This window comes from Arvicanthis niloticus, chromosome 11, assembly GCF_011762505.2.
Source record: "Arvicanthis niloticus isolate mArvNil1 chromosome 11, mArvNil1.pat.X, whole genome shotgun sequence".
NCBI lineage: Eukaryota > Metazoa > Chordata > Mammalia > Rodentia > Muridae > Arvicanthis > Arvicanthis niloticus.
This window is the reverse complement of record NC_047668.1, coordinates 70,759,340-70,765,339: the sequence shown is the minus strand read 5'-3', so window position 1 is coordinate 70,765,339 and position 6,000 is coordinate 70,759,340. Positions and strand designations below refer to the sequence as shown.

Here is a 6,000-nt window from a genome sequence, read left to right as displayed (position 1 = left end):
CCGCACGGTCTGAAGACGACTGTGGTCATGAGGAAAAGCTGAGTAACATGTACACTGGACTTCAGAAAGCTGAAGTGTGTGACAGGACAGTTCATAGTGACCCTTTACTAATAACTGGTTGCATGTTATTTGCCATCCCTCATCCCCTAACACGTATACAGAACGGCCTGGTTTCTGAATCTAATTTTCTCCCCATTAAACAGAAACAAACATCTGCATGCTTCTGTTAACTCTATCTCATTAAGTTCTGAGAAAATTATTAAATATATTCCAGTTTCCTTTTTTTTGGGGGGGGGGTTGTTGTTTGAGGCACTGTCTTATTGTGTAGTCCAGGCTAGCCCCTGAATTTGCATTCCCCTGGCCCTTACTTCCTGAGGTCTGCAGTTGCAGGCCTGGGTTACCATGCCTAACTTCTTCAAGTTTCTTATGACAGAAAGTTATTGTTCACACCTACCAGGCATTTGCTGGAGTGTGTCAGACATGGGCTTAGCATCTACACATATGTCACCTCTAGTCTTCGCCCTCAGGTCTGTTTTACAGGATGTTCAGAAAGCTAGATAAGTGTCTTGGGGGTAAACTCAGATTTGATTAGAAGCTCATCCACCCGACTCCAACATGGCCGCCCTTTCTCTCTCTTCCATAGTGTCCTTATCAGCCACAGTGATGACAGCTACTACGCAGGAGCTGCTTCTCCACGGGCCCTCTTCAAACACATCGACACCCTTCCCTACAGTCTTGTAGACTAGACATTGCACTCTACAGATAAAGAAACATGCAGAGGAGGGTATGGGAAACAGTAGGAACCATGGGATGGAAAGAATCCTGGACTTGAACATGGATCCCCACCATCAGACAGCCCTGGCATCTCAGGACAGTCAGAACCACTAGCTATCCAGCTGAGTGGTAGGGGTTTGGGAGTTGGTCTCGTCTGATCTCTTGATCCTGCACACAAGAACCTGCAGCCCTCCAGGCTGACCTGCTGAGTTTGCTCATCCATCTAAAGGGAAGAACCAAGCTGCATGGCCTTGTTGCTTTCCCTTCCAGTGAGCTGTGAGGCTCAAAGGAAGTGAATGTGAAAATAATTTGAATAGCAAGGCCATTCAGACATAAGATTGGGCAAACCCCATATTACTCATCTGTGCTCTAAGAATCCTCACCCCACCCCATTTACCTGCAAGGAAATCCACTGACCCAGTGCCCTGGATAGCACGTGCACTTTCACACTGTGTTTACGTAGACACATACACACTCAGGCACATAATTACAGCTGCAGCCATCGTGCCACCACACTCAAGGTTCTGTCAGCTTCTCCAATATCAATTGCTATTTTCAGGCAGTTTTCAAACTTAGCAGCAAAAATTCATTTGCATGTGAAACTAGATATAGTACAAGGTCTTAGCAGGAGAACACAAGCCTCCCTTTTTTTGGGGGGTGGGGGGGAACACCAGTGGTCACTTCAGTCATTTCAAAGGACTGGTTGCCATGCTAGAGTTTTGAATAACGGAAGTTTCACTTCGAAGTCACCTGCAAAGATTGTCATACAGTTAGAATTGAGGAGTTGATTTATTTACCGTTCTCATCTAAGCTATATATCATAGCGCTTCAGGTGACAGCACCCTTGGCTGAGTTGATGTTTGCATCCACAAAGCGCACACGTCCCACATTCCACTCACTGGTGTGTTAGAAGTGGGTGGCTAAGAAGTGTTTTCTGACTAAACATAATTCCTCGTCCTAAGGCTCAGTTTACCATCCATTGATAACAAATACATCCAGAATAAAGGCACCCCCTCCCCTCCCCTCTCCAAACCGCCGAAGCTTTAGCTTTGTTCTTAGTACCTGTTGTCACAGACACACACTGTATCCTTGTTTGCTATTGCAGGATGCCTCTGTCTGGATTGTGTGCTCCATGACAAGAGGGGCTTCTAACACTCTGTGCAGGGCACTTCCTCAGTGCCTAGCACATAGTAGGCACTCAGTCAATATTTGTTGAAAGAATAAACTAAATCCAGGTGCTGAACAACCTGAAGAACACCAGTCTGAGAATTTGAAGGCCACACTCTACTGCTTAGTCTTTTGAACAGATTTTCTCCAAGGGACTTTTTACAGAAGCCAGCTATAGGGCAGGCCTACAGAGGACACCTAACTAACCAACCCAGCACCTACACAATGAGAAGGAGGGAGAGGAGTGTTAGTCCAGAGTTAGTTATGAGTTTTGAAATGGTTTTTCCTTTTGCTGAATACAGATACTTTGAGATGTGGATTCATGTTTAGGAGGGCAATAGCACACCATCCATCCATTCAGTGACATCTATCAGCTTCTGTCCCATGCTGCAATGAGTGCCTCTGAAGGCATCCTGCCTCCCAGTGTCTGCCAGGGAGCACGGCATGTCTGCGGGGAACTACAACTGACAGACATGTCTTACAATTTGGCTGCAGAAAATCAAAACAAGAAAAACAAGTTAGGTATAAAATTAGCATATTATCCTAGGAAAATCATTTCCAATTTACCAAAGTACAACTTCCTGGCCATGGAATCATTTTTAAAACTCAGAATGAACATGCGGTGGAATGTAACACTTGACTGATGGGCACAGAGTGGAGGGAATTCAGTTATCCCTAGAGAGAGGAGAGAGAAGTTCCACTTGCCAACAAAGACACTGTTTACACCCTGAGGTCCACTGTTCTTCTGCTAGGCTGCTCCATATTCCCATGGGGAAATAAGGGCGCTTCAGATGTATTTAAAACAGAGATGTACCGTGCCACTAAAATACCTTCACCCCCTTTCTCTTCCAGGTAGCCAAATATTAAATACTGATTAAATGTTTAAGTACGTGCTTATTTTTGCACGCACGCACGCACGCACGCACGCACTCCCAGATGCACAGAGCTGAGGCTCTGTGTGGTGTGCCTTATCTCCCAGAGGCCCAGGATCCACAGCACTGCCAGTGTGTTCTTTCTTTTTTTGTTCTCTTGCTCTTCTGCTTTCCTTCCCTTCTCTCCTCCTCTCCTCATTCCCTTCTTCACATGGTCTCACACAGCCCAGGTTGGCTTCAAACCCCACCCCTCCTCTTGTTTTTGTCTTCCAAGTGCTGGGATTGCAGGCACACACCAGCACTCCTGGTAGTTAAGGAGCTGTCTTTCAAAACCTTATTGCCACACCCCCTACCTTCAACTGCTTGAGGGGGACCTTAGGGACAAAAACAAAAACAAACAAACACACAAAAAAAACCCCCAAAACCTACCACCACTACCACCACCACCACCACCACCACCACCACCACCACCACCACCACAAGCCAAGATCAGGGCTGGAAGCAGTTTTCCCTCCCTCCCTCTCCCCCCGCCCCCCTTCCTTTCTTCCTTTTTGGGTGCTGGCTCTTGGGCCCAGGGCTTTGTGAACGGCATGTGCTTTAGCACTGAGCTACACCTCAACCTTATTTTCATCTCTTTAACTGGGATGCTGGCAAGACAGTTTGACCAAAGAGTCTTTCCAATAAATTGGGGTTTAGAAACCCCTGAGATGGGTTCTGACTTCTTGGGATGGCAGACAGAGCCCCATGTGACCTGGCTCCCACCTGTATCTACAACTGTCCCATCCTCACTTGGACCTCTTGTCAAACTGAAGTTATCACAGCTCTGTGCTCTTCCACGGAACTCTGTGCCTGTAAACTTGCAAACATTCCCCAGGCTACTGTACCTCTCCTGCCTCCACTGCTTTTGTCTGCCTGGTAAACTCTTACTCATTCCTCAGCACCCAGGCCAGATGCCCGCTCCTTTGAGGCCTTTTCTGACTTACACTTTGGCCTCCCCAGGCAGTCATTTCTACCTCCTGCCTCCTCAGGTTCCCATGCCTTTGCTCTTGTGTCTCACACTATCTGCACCCCCTTGATTCCTTGCGGCCGGGTTGCATTGTTTCTCCCTGTCTTCCGGCCCTACCTCTGCACCGAGCATCCAAGAGGCACGCAGAAACTGGACATCCACTCCACACCTTCTGGGCCCATGGTGGAACCCCGAGGAGCTTTGCTTTTCTCAGACTCTCCTTTACTGCAATCTGGCCCCTTGGCAGTATTTGAGTGGCCACACCACTGCTCATCAACATTCCATGGCTCTCTGTCCTTCCCTGGTAAGGCTTTGTCTCTTCATCACAGCACAGCCAGCTTCACAAAATCATTTCCCAAAGTAATTTTTTAGCTTCATTTTCTGCCTCTGCCCAAGCTCCAAAGTGGACACAGTTAAGCCAGAGCACACTGCAGGCAGGCACCATGCTTTTCCACCCTCCACAGGTGAGCATCCACGCTCCCTCCACTAGAGAAGTGGCTTCTTTCCGATCCCTCCAAGGTACAGCACATCCCTCTGATGCCTCTGAGATGAAGTTGCAAACAAAAGCCGTTTAGGCAAACCTCCCAGGGCCTCCAGTCCCCCTGTACTTCTTCCTGGTTCCTCACTCCTGGCCTGGCCATGCTGAGTTATACTTGCCAGTTGCTCCTGTGTGACTGCCTACTGAGCTATCCTGCCTTACAGTGCTGCCCGTTCTACATTCTACATTCACATCTCCACGCTCTGGAGCACAGGGCCAGGCAGACCATGGTTGCTTAGCAAGAATTTCATGAAACAAAACCATCAGGCCTGTCCAGCCTGGGGCCTGGGGCCTACTTGTGGCAGCCGGTATTCCAGAACAGCTCTGAATGCAGCCCAACAGAAAACCCATAAACTTATTGAAGATATTCGGATAATTTTTTGTTAGCGGACTCAAGTGTGCAGCTCATGAGCATAAATTCTGTAGATGACAAACAACTTCATGTTCCAATGTCAAATGAGACCAAGTAGTGCTTGAACAATAGGAAAAGCCTGCCTCATTATGGACTACTTCCTGTACACCAGTGTTTCGTTATATAGTCCGGGAAGGCCTTGGATTTGCCATATAGCCCAGGTTACCTGGATATACTTCCATCTTAGAACATCACACATTCTACAGAAGATAGAAATTCAAACACTTCATACGCTGGTAAGGACAGCACCAGGCTGTATTTAGCACTGAACAGTGTGGGTGTATCACATCACTACAAACAGATCCTTAATTCTGGGGAACCCCAGAGTCTGTACCCCATATCTTGGTAGGCTGTGAAGGGCGCATGCTGAATCAAGGCCTTTAGGAAAGAACTTCTCAGGGTGGGGCCCATGTTCTGAGGGCCTCTGAGCCACCTAGGAGCTCTCTGTTTTACAAGCCCATTTCTGCCATGAGGTGAGCAAGGGATGGCTGAACAGCTCCTCACCAAGAGCTGGTGAGGACTGGCCAGTAGGAAGGAATTTCCTACTGTGGTTTATGGCACGGCTTCAGCCACCGCATGGAGCCCACTCCTCACACATGGCAATTTCCCTCAGATAGGCAGAAAAGGTGTTTGTACAGATACAAACACAGATGTTAGATTTAAAAAAAAAAAGATTTATTTTATGTATATGAGTACACTGACTTCATGCACTGCAGGAGAGGGCATCAGATCCCATTACAGATGGTTATGAGCCACCATGTAATTTCTGGGAATTGAACTCAGATCCTCTGGAAGAGCAGCCAGTGCTCTTAACTGCTGAGCTACCTCTCCAGTCCGAGATGTTAGATTTTTAAAAAGATGAGAAAGAAGAAATAAGATGAGATAAGAAGAAATTGTCTTTTAAAATGGTTTCCAAGTACAGGACTCCCTGGACATAGGCAGGGCTCCTAAGATTTTGTGACTCCTGGTTTTGAAGAAGGTTATATGAATTCTGCAGTGATACTTAAAGGATATTATTTATTAGTGTTTATTTTCATTATTGTGTGTATATAGGCACACATGAGTGCATATATTAGAGTCAGAGAACAACTTTCTGTTTGTTTGTTTTTTGAGATATGGTTTCTTTGTGTAGTCCTAGCTGTAACTAGGACTTTGTGTAACTCTCTAGGTAAACCAGGCTGGTCTTGAACTCACAGAGATCTGCCTGCCTCTGCCTCCCAAGTGCTGGGAT

At 46.9% G+C, this 6,000-nt stretch overlaps 1 protein-coding gene across 2 annotated transcripts in view; it reads right to left on the bottom strand.

The window, feature by feature from the left end:
- The window catches only part of Camkmt (calmodulin-lysine N-methyltransferase), a 353,564-nt gene that overhangs the window by 7,114 nt on the left and 340,450 nt on the right, over positions 1 to 6,000 (bottom strand). The window lies entirely within an intron of this gene.